At 46.1% G+C, this 20,545-nt stretch overlaps 1 protein-coding gene and 1 non-coding gene across 2 annotated transcripts in view; both read left to right on the forward strand.

Moving 5' to 3' along the window:
• Nucleotides 1-20,545, forward strand: part of cacna1ba (calcium channel, voltage-dependent, N type, alpha 1B subunit, a) — a 664,407-nt gene that overhangs the window by 111,058 nt on the left and 532,804 nt on the right. The window lies entirely within an intron of this gene.
• Nucleotides 192-383, forward strand: LOC144503249 (U2 spliceosomal RNA). Its single transcript, XR_013499464.1, has one exon. It is a non-coding gene; the product is annotated as a U2 spliceosomal RNA (small nuclear RNA).

A 20,545-nucleotide genomic window follows, 5' to 3' on the forward strand; every position in this document is an offset into this window, starting at 1 on the left:
GTAAATTACACTGCAGCTCTTAAAAAACACAAGCTAGTCCTCTCCTTCTCTGGTTGCTGCACCATGCAACGACCCAACAATGTTGTCAGGATGACATAATGGAGGGCGCCGCAGTGGTAGACCGCTGGAAAACCTCGCAATTCAGCTGCGGAAGACACTCAAGAATGGCTTTGATTGTGTGCAAAAAGAAAATCGCTTCTCGGCCTTTTGGCTAAGATCAAGTGTAGTATCGACATGCTGCACTTGGTTGAAGTCATTAGGTTACATTTTAGCTTCATTTGAAGCACCTTTTAAAAGCGGCATCTCGGCCTTTTGGCTAAGATGCAAATGAAATCAAGCCTTGGAGGAGGTGTAATGCCCATTCCAATCAGCTTGGATCATGTAGATCAAGCCCAAAACTGGAGGTGAGAGCCCTGTCTTGTCAGCTTGGATAGGGAATGTCTCAACTTGTGGAGACTCTGAATTGGACTTGATTTAATTGAATTGGATTTAAAAAAACAAGAAAATGCTACCTGGCCCCATCAGGTCGCTTCCTTCCAACAAGGCAACTGTAATTTGTATCACTCTGTGTGTGTCCTTTCCAACTTGAATCATCTCCTGAGGGAAAAGGCTAACCTCAGGGAGGAGTTTGAGCAGAATCAGTGCTGGTATTTTTTGTGTGAGCATGTGGCTGATCGAGCAGGGGCTTCAGTAAAAGCACACGGCTCAGATTGCTGATCCTTTTGATTCCACATTTACATGTCCATGGCCTCGTTTTATTAGCTTCCATGTCTCCACATATCATTATTTTTCTTTAGTGTTATCTCCACACCCACACTTTGTTTTTTTCCTTTGGGGAATACTGGGGAAGGATTCCCGAGCTGATTATCAGCTCGTTGAACCATGTTATGAACGCTCCCTCTGTAGCCAACATGTCGTGGTCTAGGACTCGTACCCAGAGCTTCTGGAAGGGGCGCTACCCCTGCACCACAAGACCTCCTACGTATCTTTATAACCTTATACATTAACCAAATATTCATGCAATTCTTCTGAAATGAGCATATTTCAGATGGCACTGATGTCCTTTGATGGCTGCCTGTTTCCTGTATTCTTTGAGCCTTTCATGTGATGTCTTTATAATTTTGTACTTAGGTCCTTCAGAATGGGTACAATGGCATGTGCGCTGTGATATTTAGGTGATATTTGGAAGTGTAAATCTATGTTTTCTTGGTTTCATTTGTTGTTCGGTGAAAGGTGCTTTATTCCACAGGTACAAACAAGTCCCTGTTTATTCTGATGCATTGTACCCATTCTTTTCTTGTTCTGCATTCATTTGAAAAGTGAATCACAGAAAACGACTTTTTGCAGTCAAATCTGTCCATGTCTCTTCAAAAATAAAAGTTATTACACTAAACTGTAACTTTAGCTCATTTATAATGGCAGTGTGAAGGAGTACAAACACTCCTGCAATGAAACCCTAAAATAAGTCAAGAAATATAACTTGATGCCATCTTGTATGCGAATATAACTGGATAACATGTACATTCAAACACATGTCAAAATAATCGAACATTTAGAAATGCTTTTGCACCTTTTCCGTATTTATTACTTTACGTCCCTTGTGATCTCTTCTGCTCCCTGAAACCTTGGCCAGAATTCTCCGACCGTTCACGCCGGCAGGATTCTCCAATTCCGCCAGCAATGCAACCCCACCCGTGGGAGTTCTCATTGACAGCGACGAGACCAGAGAATCCCACCACTAGCAAACAATGCGCCACCTTTCACCGGTGGGAAAGACGCAGCTGGGAGACTGGAGAATCTCACCCGTTGACTTCTATCCTGAGAGCTGTGCGCAGTGAGTGATACCAGAATCATACAAAGCTGGGGGTTTTAGTTTCTTATCTTGAACATATATAGAGAGAGTCCTTGCTAATAGAGGGAAGTTTTACCAGGCTGATTCCTGGGTCTGTCATATTAGGAGAGGATAAGTCAGTTAGGGTTGTATTCATTGAAGTTTAGAAGAATGAGAGGGGATCTCATAGAAACTTATAAAATTCTAACGGGGTTAGACAGGATAGATTCAGAAAGAATGTTCCTGATGGTGGGGGAGACCAGAACGAGGGGTCATAGTTTGAAGATAAGGGGCAAACCTTTTAGAACTGAGGTGAGCAGAAATTTCTTCACCCAGAGGGGGGTGAATCTGTGGAATTCATTAACACAGAAAGTAGCTGAGGCCAAAAAATTGTGCGATTTCAAGAAGTAATTAAATATAGCTCTTGGGACTAAAGGGATCAAGGGATATGGGGGGAAGGAAGGGATCAGGATATTGAATTTGATGATCAGCCATGATCATAATGAATGGCAGAGGAGGCTCGAAGGGCCGAATGGCCTATTCCTGCTTCTGATTTCTGTTTATATGTAAATTACTGATTCGGTCACAGATGGATTGAGACTTCGGACGATGATTTGCTGTTATTGAGACTCAATAACCCATTTTCCTTTCCTCATTGCAGTTTCTGTGAAGCACCGTGGCTAACAGCCTATGCAAAACTGTGCCTTTGAAGACTCAGATACTGTAACCAAAGTAGATTCCATTTCTTTACAGATATTTCTTTAGGACACCTATTTGACAATGCATCACTTTCTTTTGGATTTGGAATTCTAAATGATGAATGAGACACCATTCTGATGAATCATGAGGTCAATTGATTTGTCTCAGAACTTTGCCTTCCTGAATTCAATTATCAGCAAGGAAGAATGTTGAATAAAAGGATATTTTACCCGCATGTTTGAAGCTTGGAATTGATATTGGCTTCAGAAACTTTCACTGTTTACCTTGAATGCAAAAACCAGTCCCCTGCTGTGAGAGAAAAAAGTATTTTCCCTGGCCTCTTGTATTCCTTCATCCATGTTGGGGGAGACGTTGGCCTAATGGTATTATCGTGAGACTATTAATCCTGAAACTCAACTAATGTTCTGGGGACCCGGGTTCAAATCCCACCATAGCAGATGGTGGAATTTGAGTTAAATAAAAAATATCTGGAATTAAGAGTCAACTGATGACCATGAAACCATTGTCGATTGTTGGAAAAACACATCTGGTTCATTAATGTCCTTTAGGGAAGGAAATCTGCCGTCCTTACCTGGTCTGGCCTACATGTGACTCCAGAGCCACAGCAATGTGGTTGACTCTCAACTGTTCTCGGGCAACTAGGGATGGGCAATAAATGCTGGCCCAGCCAGCGATGCCCATGTCCCATGAACGAATTTAAAAAAAGATTAGAACCTGGATATTGAAGTGGCAATGATGGTGAAACTGTCAGTGTTCTCTGCAATTACTCCTCTGGAAGTGACAGCATTTTCTGCAGTTAAATGTGGAAATCCAGAAATTGCTGTCAGTGATTCTTCTCTTCTCCAGAGGGTGCGCTGTTGAGGACCCCCAGATTGCAATCAATTAGAAATCATTCAACTGATGAGAATTCCCACTTTAATGTTCTTCATCTTGAAGTGGGAGTCACATCTTGTTGAAAGAGGCATAACTGGGCTTTTAATGGTGTTCAAAATCCATAATTACTGCTAAAAGAACTCACTTGACCTGAAAGAGACGCAGAACTTGATGGGAATGTGAGTGGGCGAGGAGAATGTTAAGAGGCTTCAAGGTGATTTAGACAAGTTGAGTGAGTGGGCAAATACATGACAGATGCTGTATAACGTGGATAAATGTGAAGTCATCCAGATCAGATGGAGAAACAGTATGGCAGAGTATTATTTAAATGGTGAGAGATTGGGAAATGTTGATGTACAAAGGGATCTGGGTCTTGTACACCAGTCACTGAAAGCAAGCATGTAGGTACAGCAAACAGTTAAGAAGGCAAATGGTATATCAGACTGCATTGCAAGAGGACTTGAGTACAGGAGCAAGGATGTCTTACTGCAGCTGTACAGGGCCTTGGTGCGACCACACCTGGAGTATTTTGTGCCATTTTGGCCTCTTATCTAAGAAAGAAAACACTGCAAAGAAGGTTGACCAGATTGATTCCTGGGATGGCTCCCAATCATTTATTTCACTAACTGGAAAAATAAAAGTGAAGGGAGCCGATGGTTTTTATTTTCGATTTGCTGTCTGTGGGAATACATCAATGTGATTGTCTGCTTATCCTGTTAAATTACATCATTGTTATTGGACACCTAGAGATTGCACCAGATTTAAACTGCCATTGGGAAAAGGGAAGTCCGCACCTCAGAGATTGCCAGATATTTGCAGCTGGCTTTCTTTGAGATCATAGAATGGTAGAATCCCTACAGGACAGAAGGAGGCCATTCGGCCCACCAAGCCTGCACCGGCAACTATCCCACCCAGACCCTATCCCCGTAACCCCATGCATTTACCCTAGCTAGTTCCTCTGACACTAAGGGGCAATTTAGCATGGCCAATCAACCTGACCTGCACATCTTTGGAGTGTGGGAGGAAACCGGGAGCACCCAAAGGAAATACACGGGGAGAATGTGCAAACTTCCACACAGACGGTGATCCGAGACCGGAATTGAACCCTGGTCCCTGGCGCTGTGAGGCAGCAGTGCTAACCACTGTGCCACCGCACTGCCGACATCATGAATTCACCACTGACAGCCAATTCCAACTCAAGATTATTTTCTTTCCTTCTTTCCTTTGTCTGTGTTGCGCTTGTACATGCCAACAGTCTGAGGATTTCATTTGCTGTCGATTTCTGCTCAGTGAAGCTTACCAACTGATGCGCATCAATTTGACACGAGGCACAAAGCTTCGGTAAAAGAAGGCTTTTATTAACTAACAATGGAACTATCAGAACTTTAACACACTATCCCAGACTGAAGAGGTCCCGCCCGAGCAGGGGGTCTTATACCTCTCCCAGGAGGCGGAGCCTGACTGGGATGTGCCACAACAGTTACAACCACAGGTGTATCAATCCCACCCTAGCCCAACAACAACATTAGAACAACCCAACAACAACATTAGAACAATCCCACAGTGGGAACCAACGATGGTTCACCACACCAACCTATTCAAATTAAAGACTATTTGCCCTGATTAGGTATTTGTTTCTATACTTCCACCTTTTGGAAAATTCTACAACACAACTTACCTTGCTCAGGTTCCGCAGAGGTGAGTCTGACTGTAACTGAGCTTGGGAACTTCGCTGTTCACATCTATGGCGGAACTTTCCTGTCCTGCCCGCTACGGGAATCATAGCGAGCGGGACAGGACCGTGCAAAGGTCCATTGACCTCGGGTGGGATTTTCCGGTCTTGGGGTGAGCGTGGCTGGAAAATCCTGCCCCATGTGTTATAAGCAGAAGCCACTTAACAAACTGATGTCACTACCTGTCAATTACAAATTACTACCTTGATCTCGCAACTAAGGGATGTTCCTTCTACCCTGTGTGGTACCTGCTGATTACAAACATGTAGCTTGAGGGAATATCTCTTAGTTCTCATTCAAATTAGTTTTTGTTTATAGCAAGTAGGATAGCTCAGATCATTGACTTGCAGACATTTGAGCCAGAGAGTCATAGAAGTCATGTCTGAGTATCCCATTTTTGCCCCAGATTCTAGAGGAACTAACCCTAGCCTCCTCCGGGTGTTGTTTATCTCAGTTGGTTAGCCTGTGGTTCAGAGTAACACCAATAATGAGGGTTTGATTCCCATTCTAGCTGAGGTAAGCATGGGTCTGGCCTCCTTGTCCTACTCCCGGGAGTGGAAGGACAGCCTGGACAGAGTGGGCATGGGGAAGATGTTTCTATCAGTAGGAGAGACTAGGATCTGGGGGCACAACCTCAGAGTAAAGGGACAACCCTTTGGAACCCAGATGAGGAGGAATTTTTTCAGCCAGAGGGTGGTGAATCTGTGGAATTCATTGCCACAGAAGGCTGTCAAGACCAGGTCATTGGGTGCATTTAAGACAGAGATAGATAGGTTCTTGATTGGTAAGGGGATCAAAGGTTACGGGGAGAAGGCGGTAGAATGGGCTTAAGAAACATATCAGCCATGATTGATTTGATGGGCTGAATGGCCTAATTCTGCTCCTATATCTTATGGTCTTACGATCTAAGTGGTTTGGCAAATCTGTAGCCAGGTCAATCTTTTATTATTTTAAAAATTATACATGGTGTCACTATCACAATTCTATACTTGTCGCTTGCTGATTAAAATTCAAACAATACGAATTTCACAAAAATAAATCTCCCAGTGATACAAAGATGTACCACACAGCTGCATTGTAAGTTCTAAGGTTTTCCCCTGATAATTAACAGTTTAACTGAAAAAATATTAGGCTGGCATTGACGCTGAATGTTGTTCATTGTCAAACAGATTCATCTCATTGCTGGTGTGCTAAGGAATGTTCCTCACTTGAATGCAGTAGGCCTGCTGTAGCTAGTGCCAGATGGTATAAATCACAGAGCTCGGCTGGGTGACAGGGTGACTGAAGAGCGTGCTGTTAATCATTCCCTTTGAAATGTATGGCTGTATTTTCCTTTTGTAAAATGGATTAATGTTCTCGTGCTAATGGAGCAAATCTAATTGTTCAGACAGGGAAGAGAATTCAATTGTATTACCTCTGTAAGGAGAGTGCGGTAGCACTGATACTTTCCAGATGCTTGCATCTGGCTATTTGGACTTGGTTGATATCAGATGAATCCTCACTCAGCACCACTTTGTATCTTGATCGAATGTTTTTGATGTATGCTGTCTGTTGTTTCTCTTGTATTTTCCACCTATTCTCCCAGTAAGTTTCCATTTGCATATTGGATCGGAGAATGTAACTAAACAAAAATGCACATCTTTCTCGCTTGCACAAAGTGGGGGGAATCTTCCAGTCCTGCCAGCAGTGGGGAACCTTGGTGGGCAGGGAGCTTAATTTGGCATCAGGCCAAAAATCATTTTCCCAAACATAGGATCATAGAATCCCTACAGTGCAGAAGGAGGCCATTCGACCCATCGAGTCTGCACCGACTATAATCGCACCCAGCCCCTCTCCCCATAGCCCCACGTATTTACCCTGTTAGTCTCCCTGACACTAAGGGGCAATTTTAGCATGGCCAATCAACCTGACCCACATATCTTTGGACTGTGGGAGGAAACCGGAGCACCCGGAGGAAACCCACGCAGACACGGGGAGAATGTGCAAACTCCACACAGACAGTGACCCAAGGCCAGAATCGAACCCAGTCCCTGGTGCTGTGAAGCAGCAAAGCTAACCATTATGCTACCGTGCCACCCCTGGTACAACAAACATCAGCAATTAGGTTCTTGGGACTTTAAAGAAGAGTGGAGCTTCCTGACAAACAGCATCAGAAAGCCCTTTTTGAATGTATTAGCGTGCACGCATGCTCACAAAAGGGCCACCTTATCAGAATTAAGCTCCACCCTCCAAATTAAGATCCCCGCTAGTGAGAAATTAAAGCATTCACATTCACTACTGTAAATGAGTCATGTGCACTTGGCGAGATTGACCACTTCCTGCACTTTGAACGTGGCTTTGGCCTTCTTGAGGCCCACTCACAAATCTCAGCCTTTGGACTCAGATTGGGAGCCAGTCAAGCAAGCTGCGTGAAGGATAAACGCAGGAGTTAGGCTAAGGATTAACGGTGGAGTGGAGGTTAGACATGAGAGGTAGGCTGAACGTGGAAGGGCAAATGGAGGCTGGACATGGGAAGTAGGCTAAAGGTCGAAGCACAAACAGAGGCTGGACATGGGGGGTAGACTAAAGGTCGAAGGGCAGAAGGAGGCTGGACATGGGATGTAGGCTAAAGGTGGAGTGGAGGGAAGCTGGGCGGAGAAGGGAAACAAATTGTCCGGGGCATGGAGGGTGGCATTGAGGGAATGTGAAGCTGCAGGGATGTGGGATTGAGGGAAGGAGCATGATTAGTTAGTTAGGGAGTCCTGTGGGAAGGTGGGGAAGGGGGTTTCCAGGCAGGGATGGAGGGAGAGAGATGGTTCTGGAGACGCGGTTCAGTAGTGTATGGTGCGGTCCTGGGGTTCCACTGAGGGTACTGGGCAGCAGAGGAAACAGGGGAGCAGTGGGGTGCAGTAGGCTGTCCCAGAATTAAGTGCACACATTTGCCAGTTTCTCCACCAGGATCTGTGGCCATCAGGACTTGGAGGCAATCCCGTGCCAATGGCATTAAAGGTCACCACCGCTTAAACATTTTTGCCAGTGACTCCTTCCAGGGTTCCACTGGGGATGTATTGCGGCATCATCCAGTCAGTGACATGCAAGTACAGCCAGGAGGTAACAGATGCCCTGTTTAGGAGCCTGCACCAGTTTGTCGAATTCCACCTGGATTCTGAAAGGCAGGCTGCAGAAACGTTGAGCTTTGCAGGAATCTCAGGTTTCCCGCAAGTGCAGGGACCGTTGATCAAACACATGTAGACTTGAGCGCTCCCTGACACCACCCATTTACATCCACCAACAGCAAAGGTTCCCCACTCTTTGAATGTGTCGCCTATAGGTGATCCCAGAAGGCAAATCCTCCGTGTTTGTGCTCGGTTTCCAGGGAGCTCTCGAGATGCTTATGTTGTGACTCACACTCAGGTGCGACAGGTTTTTGAAGGAGCTCAGCGATTGCAGGGTTGCCTCCTTTGGGACAATGGATAGCCTGAAGACCTGGCTGCTGATGCCAGAGTGCTGCTGAAGAGAGGTACATTGTTGCACGTGCCGCCACAAGGTCTGTAATTGAGGAGACAACAGGCCTTTTAAAGATGAGATGTAGATGTTTGGACTGTTTTGGCAGGCTCTTCAATACTCACCACAGAGAGTGTCCTGGATTCTCATTGTGAGCTGCGCCCTGCACAACCTTGTGCTACAAAGGCGGAAGGAATGTCTTGGCTGAGAGAAAGAGGAAGATCAAGATGTCTCCTCCACTGGTAAGGACAGTGAAGGGGACGGAGCTAGCCAAGATGTCTCTGAGCAATATGTAAGGTTTAAAGTTTATTTATTAGTGTAACAAGTAGGCTGCAGTGAAGTTACTGTGAAACTCCCCTGGTCATCACACTCCGGCGCCTGTTCGAGTACACTGAGGGAGAATTTAGCACGGCCAATGCACCTAACCAGCACGACTTTCGCACTGTGATAGGAAACCGGAGCACCCGAAGGAAACCCACGTGGACACGGGGAGAACGTGCAAACTCCACGCAGACAGTGACCCAAGCCAGGAATTGAACCCGGATCCCTGGCGCTGTGAGGCAGCAGTGCTAACCACTGTGCCACCGTGCCATCCTAGGTTTGAGGCCATTGCAAGGCAGACGGGTCTGTGACAATCTGATAGCTCACTAGATTCCAACAAGAACCGCTAAGATATTACTTTGACTGTTTGGGTTTCTATCCTCTGCTGGCTGAAAGGCTTCATCTCTTTTTTTGGTTTCAGACATTATACTTTGCTCTAATGTACCTTGATTTATGGTGGAGTTGATCAAAACACCAGCAGGGCTGATGATAAGTAGTGCAATTTAATTTAACTATGTGCTAAACTGTGCAGAGATACAGAGTCCTGGCGCTAAATGCACACATTAGGACCTGCACAGCACTCCGTCCTCCTGTGACCATGTGCACCTGTCGGTAGAATTGCAGTTTAACCCGAGTCCTCACAAAGCCCGTGTGCATGGCAACCTGGAAGCAATACCAAATCTAACCTTGGCAGGGATGCACTCCTGTCACCCTGACAACTGCTCCCAGTGGGGGGCAAACCTTGTAGAGAGCTCTTTCCATCAGAACCAGCGTCCGCAGGAAGGATGGGAACACCATTTTGCAGATTGCTCCTCCGTGCAGATTGATCAGGGAAGATCGTGTTCCTGCCATCTGATCATCAATCACCCGTAATAAACCCAAATCCTTTCATAGCTTTCTCATAGCGAGAAGTATTGCGGTAACTCTGGAGTCCGCTCAGTGAGAGTAACTCACCCACACTATGGATTACTGAGTAGCAAGTACTCCAGATTCTCCAATTGCAGAGACTCCTACGAGTCTCAGTCCTAGATGGCTGTAGTGTGAGTGCGAGACTCTGGTCTGTCAATCAGGACACCCAAGCCAAGATAAACATCTTTCCTGCATGGACGCTGCAAAGCCTTGTTCAAGCAGCTGATGCTTCACATGGATAGTATCAGTCCTCAGCACGATCCAGCGCACAGGCCCTTTTTACTCTCTCCCACATCAGGCAATAAGATCCCAGTTCTTCAGTGAGGTTTGATGCACTTTTATTGCAAACCATTTATGCGAAGTCCACTGTAACCCTTGGTAAGGAGACAAATTTAAACAAATCTCCATGTGAGGCCTGACAAAGGCTTCAGTCATCTGCACACACACCTCTTTAATTCTACACTCAACCCCTCTGAAGACAAGGCTAATTTGTCCGTAGCCTCCTTACTTGCAGTCTTCATCTGCACGTTCGCTCAAATTGACAGATCACTAAGGAAGCCATTAATGATTGGATGTGCCCACCACAACTTCCTCCAGACATGTCGGGAAATCTTTGGTTTTCTCCTGTTAAGGAGATAATGTAGAGTTTCACTCTGCTGCATCAATAATGTTTCTTGCTACTCACACAGCATGTTTAATTCCCCCTGAATACTTGTGGCATCCACCACATCTCACATCAGGGCAACAGCAGCATGAGATGCAGTGACCTCGCTGAACACATTCTCAGAGCTCAGAACATGGTGAGCTGCAACTAATGGCTTGTACGATGTGTGTCCGGGCAGCACATTCACTCAGTGTTTAATCAGACACGTGTGGGATTATTGAGTAAGCGCTATGTAGATAATGTGATAATGGGACCCTGGGCGGAGGTCGTGGTGGAGGTTAGTGCCCATGGGGCCCAGGACAGAACCAGCAAGTAGTGCAGGAAGAGATAAATGGTCTACTGCGCTCCACCAGGGTAAGTGGCACCATCAACTTACTGCAAACTAACACTCATAAGGGCATCGGACAGTCTAAGTGTGTGACTGCACAGGGAAGTCAGACAGAAGTTTGGCTGCAGGACTCATCAGAAGATGGGGCATCTGTACTGCCACTTACCCTGGTGGAGCGCAGTAGACCATTTATCTCTTCCTGCACTGCTTGCTGGTTCTGTCCCGGGCCCCATGGGCACTAACCTCCACCACGACCTCCGCCCAGGGTCCCATTATCACATTATCGTACAAGCCATTCTCGGTCTCTGATGGGGGCCCAGATTTCACATCCTTAAATGCCCACGACCATTGAAGCAACTTGCAGCAAGATTGGGGCGGCACGGTAGCACAGTGGTTAGCACTGCTGCTTCACAGCTCCAGGGACATGGGTTCGAATCCCGGCTCAGGTCGCTGTCTGTGTGGAGTTTGCACATTTTCCCCGTGTCTGCGTGGGTTTCCTCCGGGTGCGCCGGTTTCCTCCCACAGTCCAAAGATGTGCGGGCTAGGTTGATTGGCCATTCTAAATTGCCCCTTAGTGTCCCGGGATGCATAGGGGTTAGTGGGTAAATATGTAGGAATATGTGGATAGGGCCTGGGTGGGATTGTGATTGGTGCAGACTCGATGGGCCAAATGGCCTCTTTCTGCACTGTAGGATTCTATGAATCCAGGAAACTCCCAAACTGTGTGTGAATAAAGTGTCAAAATGTAACAATGGTATTACACCCGGAGCACCTGTGAACCTTCAAAACATCTTTATCTTTGCTTATCGCTATGTTTAGGTGCAACCCTGACATCTGCAGCTGAGGTGCAGGCAGCTTGCTGGCTGCTATGCCCTATTCACTGTGATGACTTTGGCGGGCATACTCTGGAGGCCTGAGGCCTGGAGGGCTCCAGCCTGCAAAGGGTCTCTGCTCAGGTGTCGATGCACCCTGGACGTCCTGACTTGCTGCAGATGATGGGGTCAGTGCCCAATGGGATGTGGAACAGCAGGGCCTCCTTGTGGTTTCTAGGGATGAAGCCTCAGGGTGGCCCTCATCCTCTCCGTGGGTGCCCGCTGGCATCTCCCTGATCCCTTGAGAAGATTGGGAATCAGGAGAGAGTTTGAGGAGGTGTCCCAGCCCCCTCTCACCTCATCACTGCTGCACTGCAGCCGTGGCTGGAATGAGTGAGTGCAGGTCCTAGTTCACACCTGGCAGCCATTGTCCATGCAGCTGGACCTGGATCTCCTTGGCGACGGCTATCCTTCCCGCAGAGCCAGCCAGACACTCGCATGGAGCCATGACAGCAGAGAGAATGGGGACGGACTCTGGTCTGCACGTGACCTCTCGCATCATTGCCCGACGTTCCCCTGTCTGCCTCTTCATCTCCAATGGATCTCTTAGGGCAGAGTCCAGAGGCTCAACATCATGGGGCCTGGTCTCCAGCAGTCCTCCGAGTGTCAGAGGTAGGCTGTCACCTCCTCCGCCAGCTGTAAACCCGTGCCTGTGATGTGCTCACTGGATTGTGACCCCGAGTCTAGTCTAGAATGTGCACTCACCGAGGTGACTGTAGCAGGGCAAGTGGAGGGTGCAGGTGAACACCGTGAAGGTGCAGCCTCTGTGGCTTCCTCCTCAGAGGTGGCCGGCTTGGGTTCTGTGGCTGGTCTCCAATGTGGGCCTTCCCCTTCTCTTGCCAGTACCTGGAATGGAGGAAAGAAAGCAGGTTGCTTCATTAGAGCATAGTGTTACTCTGTCGGCTCAGATTGGCAGAATCCTCACTGGCTTCCTTGGGGAGTCCTATCTTGCCTTCAGCACGGGCTCGGTCCTACTCCTCATAAGGAGTGAGGACTCAAATGTCTGGAACGCCACCTCAGGTCTTGGCCTGCTTATTGTTGCCGTTTTTGTCCTGCAGACAGAGAGAAGGATTAATTACCATCCCTTTGGGTGCATGAGCTGTTTTGGAGCATGCACGCCGATGGCAGCTGCTGAACCCTCCACAGTAAGAGAGTAAGAAGCAGAATGTCCTGCAGCTGGTAGAAGATTGAGAGCATGAACTGGCTGGCACACATTCAGTACAGATGCCCCATCTTCTGATGAGTCCTGCAGCCAAACTTCTGTCTGACTTCCCTGTGCAGTCACACACTTACACTGTCCGATGCCCTTATGAGTGTTAGTTTGCAGTGAGTCGATGGTGCCACTTACCCTGGTGGAGCGCAGTAGACCATTTATCTCTTCCTGCACTGCTTGCTGGTTCTGTCCTGGGCCCCATGGGCACTAACCTCCACCACGACCTCCGCCCAGGCTCCCAGGCTCAGACGCGAGAGTCTTTTGCTGCCATTGTGGGAAACAGCACTTCCCGCCTTTTCTGGAGGAGAGTCTCCAGGGAGGCTTTGCTGAAACACAGAAACGTAGAGAATAGGGGCAGGAGGAGGACATTCGGCCATTTATTTTGATCATGGTTGATTACCCTATTCAATAGCCTGACCCCGCCTTCACCCCATGGACCGTGAACTGTGGGGGCCACACATTGCTTTCTTTTCTACAACCTCCTGGTCTTGGCAGAGTCTGGAGTTCCTGGCCTGCAGCGAGTGAATGACTGTCTGGGTGCCCTTTAGATATGGCGCCCAGACTTTCACCCCCATGAGGTAATGGCGGTGACGGCAACTCCCTGCCTGTCCCCAACACGTGATTGGATGAGCTCCTTGTGGATACACATGTAAAGAGCTGAATAGCACAGGGTCACATGTGGTCAGCTGTCCTGCCATGTGTGCATGTGTATGTTTGTGTGTGTATGTTTGTGGGTTGTGTGTGTATATATGTGTATGTGTGTGATGTGTGCATGTGTGTGTGTTGTGTGTCTGCTGTGTGTGTGTTGTGTATATATGTGTATGTGTTGTGTGTGTTGTATATGTGTTGTGTGTTTGCTGTGTGTGTTGTGAATTATGTGTGTTCTGTGTATATGTTTGTGTTGTGTGTGTTGCATGTGTTATCTTTGTGTGTGCTGTGTATGTTGTATGTGTATTGTGTGTTGTGAGTTGTGTGTGTTGCGTGTATATGTGAGTGTGTTGTGTGTTGTTTGTGTGTATGTGTGTTGTGTGTTATGTGTGTGTTGTGTGTGTTGTGTGTTATGTGTGTGTATGTGTTGTGTGCGTGTGTGTGTGTGTATTCGTGTGTGTGTGTGTGTGTGGTGTGGATGCATGTGTGTTGTTTGTTTGTGTGTGTTGTGTTGTGTTTGTGTGTGTGTTGTGTTGTGTGTATGTGTGGGTGTGTTGTGTGCGTGGTGTGTGTTGCATGTGTGGGTGTGTGGGTGTCTGTGTGTGTGGTGTGTGGGTGCATGTGTGTGTTGTGTGTTATGTGTGTGTGTTGTGTGTGTTGTGTGTGTATTGTGTGTTGTGTGTGTGTGTTATGTGTGTGTGTGTATGTGTTGTGTGCTTGTGTGTGTGTGTTTGTGTGTGTGTGGTGTGGGTGCATGTGTGTTGTGTGTTGTTTGTGTGTGTTGTATGTATGTGTGTGTGTATGTGTGGATGTGTTGTGTGTTATGTGTGTGTGTTGTATGTGTGGTGTGTGTTGCATGTGTGGGTGTGTTGTGTGTGCGTGTCTGTGTGTGGTGTGTGGGTGTGTGTGTGTGTGTGTTGTGTGTGTGTGTATTGTGTGTTTGTATGTGTGTGTGTGTTGTGTGTGTATTTGTGTGTGTGTGTGTTGTGCTTGTGTGTGTGTTTGTGTGTGTGTGTTGTGTTTGTGTGTGCTGTGTGTGTGTTGTGTGTGTGTGTATTGTGTGTTTGTATGTGTGTGTGTGTGTGTGTGTGTTGCGTTTGTGTGTGTGTGTTGTGTGTGTGTGTGTTGTGTGTGTGTGTGCTGTGTGTGTGTGTGTTGTGTGTGTGTGTGTGTTTAACACACAAGACTGCTAATGGGTATGGTGCAATGAGAGATCCAATGGAAAATCCCACATTCTTCCACTTACACAATATTGCACGATCTGCTGCCCAAATTTTGCATAAAATGTTAAAGACACAAGTGAAATGAAAATACATAACATTAATGTAACTCTTACAATGTCGCCTAATGCCATTCTCTTTGCTTCCCACACTTCCTCTTTTTCTTTTCCGTTGCTTATTGCCCCCCCATTGCCTTCCATCATTTATTTCTTGTCTTGTAGTCGGGAGCCTCCCTGCTAATACACCTATACAGATGTAAAAAAACAATCTGGCATTATTTCTATGTTACATGAGGCTTGTGGCAATGCCAGTATGATTCGGAGGGATGAATGTACGTCCTTGCATCTGACATTCACAAATCGCACAACTTACTAGAACTCGAGGGCACAGCCTCAAAATAAAGGGGGGTCAGTTTAGGACAGAGTTGAGGAGAAACTTCTTCTCTCAGAGGGTGGTGAATCTCTGGAATTCTCTGCCCACTGAAGTGGTGGAGGCTACCTCGTTGAATATGTTTAAATCACGGATAGATAGATTCCTGATCGGTAAGGGAATTAGGGGTTATAGGGATCAGGTGGGTAAGTGGAACTGATCCACTTCAGATCAGCCATGATCTTATTGAATGGCGGGGCAGGCTCGAGGGGCTAGATGGCCTACTCCTGCTCCTATTTCTTATGTTCTTATGTTCTTATGACAGAAGACAAATGGGAAATTGGGCAACAATGGCCAACATTTAATTGTTCTGTTGGCTGTGACTCTATGGATGAAATGGCCCCCAAAGTTCAATGAAAATTAACTTGTGGAACTGGGTCATGTAGCTCATTCAAAATGTGAATCTGTGAATTGATGAGTAGCACTGGCCACACTAATTTGCTTTGGTATACAGGTAGAAAGTGTATGATGCTGAATAACACACTCATTGTAAATAAATTGTGATTGGATTTGATTTATTATTGTCACATGTATTAGTATACAGTGAAAAGTATTGTTTCTTGTGCTATACAGACAAAACATACCATTCATAGAGTACATAGAGGAGAAGGAAAGGAGAGGGTGCAGAACATAGTGATACAGTCATAATTAGGGTGTAGAGAAAGATCAACTTAAAAAATAATAGATCCATTCAAAATTCTGACGGCAGCAGAGAAGCTGTTCTTGAGTTGGTTGGTACGTGATCTCAGACTTTTGTATCTTTTTCCCAATGGAAGCAGGTGGAAGAGAGTATGTCTGGGGTGTGTGGGGTCCTTGATTATCTGGCTGCTTTTTCGAGGCAGTGGGACGTGTAGCCATAGAGTCATAGAGATTTACAGCAGGGAAACAGGCACTTCAGCCCAACTTGTCCATTGCGCCCTTTTTTTTTAGCCATTAAGCTAGTCCCAATTGCCCTTGTTTGGTCCATATCCCTCTATACCCATCTTACCCATGTAACTGTCTAAATGCTTTTTAAAAGACAAAATTGTACCCGCCTCTACTACTACCTCTGGCAGCTCGTTCCAGACACTCACCACCCTCTGAGTGAAAAATTTGTCCCTCTGGACCCTTTTGTATCTCTCCCCTCTCACCTTAAATCTCTAGTTTTAGACTCTCCTACGTTTGGGAAAAGATGTTGACTATCTAGCTCATCTATGCCCCTCATTATTTTATAGACCTCTATAAGCTCACCCCTAAGCCTCCTACACTCCAGGGAAAAAAGTCCCAGTCTATCCAGACTCTCCTGATAACTCAAATCATCAAGTTCTGGTAGCATCCTAGTAAATCTTTTCTGCACTCTTTCTTGTTTAGACTCCGTGTAGACGGAGTCAATGGATGGGAGGCTGGTTTGGGTGTTGGACTGGGCTATGTTCACAACCTTTTGTGGTTTCTTGGGGTCTTGGGCAGAGCAGGAGTCATACCAAGCTGTAATATAACCAGAAAGAATGCTTTCTATGGTGCATCCGTAAAAATTGGTGAGAATCGTAGCAGACATGCCAAATTTCCTTAGTCTGTGGCCAGAACCAGACATGATTTTATGCAGTTAATTTCTTTTCTATTGCCATTGTGCAGAATCCCTGATGTAGACATATAGTGCTTTGATGTGCAATGCCAGTATAAGCATAAATACTCTTTTATTATTTATGCTTTCTCTCTCCTGAACATTGAGGATTACCACTTCAGCACGTGACCATATCCTTCGACATGTGAATCAGCTCTTGTGAAATATTTCACGATTCAGGTTGAGTGGCGTATGAATGATTGAAATGGTTGAGCTGCAAACTGACTTTAAAGAAATAAAGAATGATGCCCTATTTAAATCTCTCAGTGCTGAAGATGAGTTCACGTTGCCAGGTCCAGCCAGCTGACCATCTGCTTGATGACTCAATCCCACAATTCTTCGGAGCCAAACGAGAGGTTGACAGAACTATCATTTCCAGAGTGCCTTTTCATGGCCTCGGAGCAGCTTACAACCCAGGAATTACTCTTGAAATGTAGTCACTGTGTTATGTAGGGGAATGAATTAGCCGATTTGTGGCATCAGGATGGGTACATGAATAGGGACGGAATAGAAGGAGTTAGACCGAGTAAGGGCAGGAGGTTTTCATTTAGTTCAATTAGGGCATCATGATCAGCAAAGGCTCGGAGGGCTGAAGGGCCTGTTTCTGAGCTATACTTTTCTTTGTTCTCTGTGTACAGCAAGGTTGCACGAGCAACTAAGGAATAGATGACCACTAATCTGCCTTGATGATGTTTCAACAGTGTCGTGGGATTTATCACTTCCACTAAAGCAGACAGATGGGACCTTGGTTTAACACACTGTCACTGTCTGCGTGGAGTTTGCACGTTTTCCCCGTGTCTGCATGGGTTTCCTCCGGGTGCTCCGGTTTCCTCCCACACTCCAAAGATGTGTGGGTTAGGTTGATTGGCCATGATAAATTGCCCCTTGGTGTCAGGGGGATTAGCAGGGTAAATACCACGGTGTTACGGAGATGGGGCCTGGGTGGGATTGTTGTCGGTGCAGGCACGATGGGCTGAATGGCATCCTTCTGCTCTGTAGGGACTCTATGATAATCCAAAAAGACAGCGCCATTGAAAATATAGCACCCACTCTGCCCTGCTAGCCCACATTATGTGCTGAGGTCCTCTTTGAAGCCATGACTTTCTGACTGAGGTGTAAGTACTGCTACAGAACCAGGCTGCCACTTTACCTGAAAGCCTTTGTTTGAACGCCATCGTAGAAAGATAGGTTTGCAGTACTCTCACTGTTAAAATATAGGGCTAGAGCCAGAAGGAAGACAAATTGGAACGGGGAGTCGGGAACGATTTAAAGGTTACATTTTTCGGGAAGAATACTTAAAGAAAGGTTCAGAGATAACTGGCAGACATGTAAAACTGAAGCTGATGGAAATAAGACCAGAGAGATCATTGAAGCACGGCAAATCTTAGGCAACATTTTCCTCGAGATGTTTTTTAAAGTGGTTTAGCATTGGTACGATAACAGTAAAGATTGTTAGCATCGCAGAACTAGAGACAGGAGTTCACACCGCCTTTCATCACTGAAAGAATTAGAGTGTGGGGGTTTGCAGACAGTCCCAGCTTTTAATGAGTCAGCAGCAAGAGGCAATTCAGGAAACTCCACTGCCTTGTGACATATTAGCAATCCCGTCTGCTGCAGTGGGAGGTTGACTGCAATCTGCAATGGTATAAATCTTCACTTTTCTTTATCATTAGTTATATATCAAAACAAAAGAAAGAAATAGAAGCAGCTTGTCCTTGAAATGTTATAAAGTGGTTTAGTGTTGGTATTACAACAATAAAGCGATTGTTGAGATTGTTAGCAACACAGAACCCAGGGAGACAGGAGTTCACACAGTCATTTATCACCATCAGAGTTAGAGTGGCATTATTGTCTCCTGTATGGGTTTGCAGACAGGCATCCCAGTTTCATGATGCTAAAATCTCTCCAGTCACACAGTGAGAATATCACCCGTTCAATGTTTTGAAGGTAATTGCAGCCCTTTAGCACTAATGGCACAGTGGTTAGCACTGCTGCCTCACAGCGCCAGGGACCCAGGTTTGATTCCAGCCTTGGGTGACTGTCTGTGTGGAGTTTGCACATTCTCCCCGTATCTGCGTGGGTTTCCTCTCACAGTCGAACGACGTGCAGGTTAGATGGATTAGTCATGGTAAATGCGCACGGTTACAGCGATTAGGTTGAAGGGGAGAGCCTGGATGGGATGATCTCTTTTTAAAAAAAATAGGGGTGGCATGGTAGAACAGTGGTTAGCACTGCTGCCTCATAGCGCCAGGGACCCGGGTTCGATTCCAGCTTTGGGTGACTGTCTGTGTGGAGTTTGCACATTCTCCCTATGTCAGTATGGATTTCCTCCGGGTGCTCCGGTTTCCTCCCATAGTCCAAAGATGTGCAGGTTAGGTTCATTGACCATATTAAGTTGCTGCTTAGTGTCTGAAAGGGGATAATGGGGATACAGCCTGTGTAGGATGTTCAGTGCAGATTTGATGGGCTGACTGGCCTCCTTCTGCACTGTAGGGATTCTACAAAATCCGGTTAACACTAATTGTTTATATGCAGAATTATATTAATTAACTAACAGCCTGTCTGTGAATTTCTTCAGTATCTCATTGCACATTTGGAGGATTTTTAACTCAAGAAATTCTCATAGGTGCAGCAGGTCTGGCAGCACCTGTGGAGAGAGAAACAGAGTTAATGTTTCGAGTCTAAATGTGTCTCCTCTTCAGAACTGGAGAGAGGTAGGAATGTGATGGGTTTTATAAGTGCTGTTTGTCATAACTCAAATGTCGTACAGTCGAGGACTGCCTGTAGCAAAATGTGTTAATAGCAGAAAAAGGGTCAGCAGTCTCTGAAAGCAAGGGACAAGGTTAGACTGACACATGGGAGGGAGAATATCAAAATGGAAGACAGAGTTCATGGCCAAAAGTGGCTGACCTCAGCATTGAGTCCAGAAGGCTGGTAAGTGCCTAATTGGAAGATGAGTTTGAGTTTCACTGAAACACTGAAGCAGACTGACGACAGAAATGCAGACAGGAGAGCAAGATGGTGAATTGAAACGGCAAGTGACAGGAAGGTTGGGGTCATACTTGCGGACTGAGCAAAGGTGTTCCACAAAGCTCTCACCTAATCTGCATTTTGTTTCCCCAATGTTGAGGAGACCACATTGTGGCAGAGTCATAAACCCAGCTCCAGTCCCCAGGAAACAACCCCCAAGGGACCATTGTCCCCTGACAGATTATTCATGAGATGGACATAAGGGTGGGAGTGAACTATGGATTGTATTATCACATAAATATGTTATGGATTCTGCACAAAGCACCAGCATGATGTAAATAGAAACAAAAGTTGTACAATTGTATGTAAATAGTTAATATGTTTTTGTTGTATCGGAGTTTGTTCTTTAGAGGGGAGAAGTGTTTGTATGTTGGGGCGTAGCCTCTTTAAGGAAATGGGTCATATGACCTCGTGTGGGGTAAGTCTGGGATCCACTCAGAATGGGCAATTTACATTTGCAGTGTGGTGTGAGAAGGCCTGAATAATTAGTTGTGTTTCCTGAAATCTGTCTGTGGATAGTTATTTAAGAGAAGTCTTAATGCAACAAGTTTTAACAATGTTAAAGAGGGCTCTGTGTGGGGAGGGTGTTGGGAAAAAAATCAAAATGGAGGAGAGAGTTCATGGCCTGAAGCTGTTGAACTCAGTGTTGAGTCCAAAAGGCTGTGAAGTGC

The sequence above is a fragment of the Mustelus asterias genome, chromosome 13, assembly GCF_964213995.1.
Source record: "Mustelus asterias chromosome 13, sMusAst1.hap1.1, whole genome shotgun sequence".
In the NCBI taxonomy this organism is placed as follows: Eukaryota; Metazoa; Chordata; class Chondrichthyes; order Carcharhiniformes; family Triakidae; genus Mustelus; species Mustelus asterias.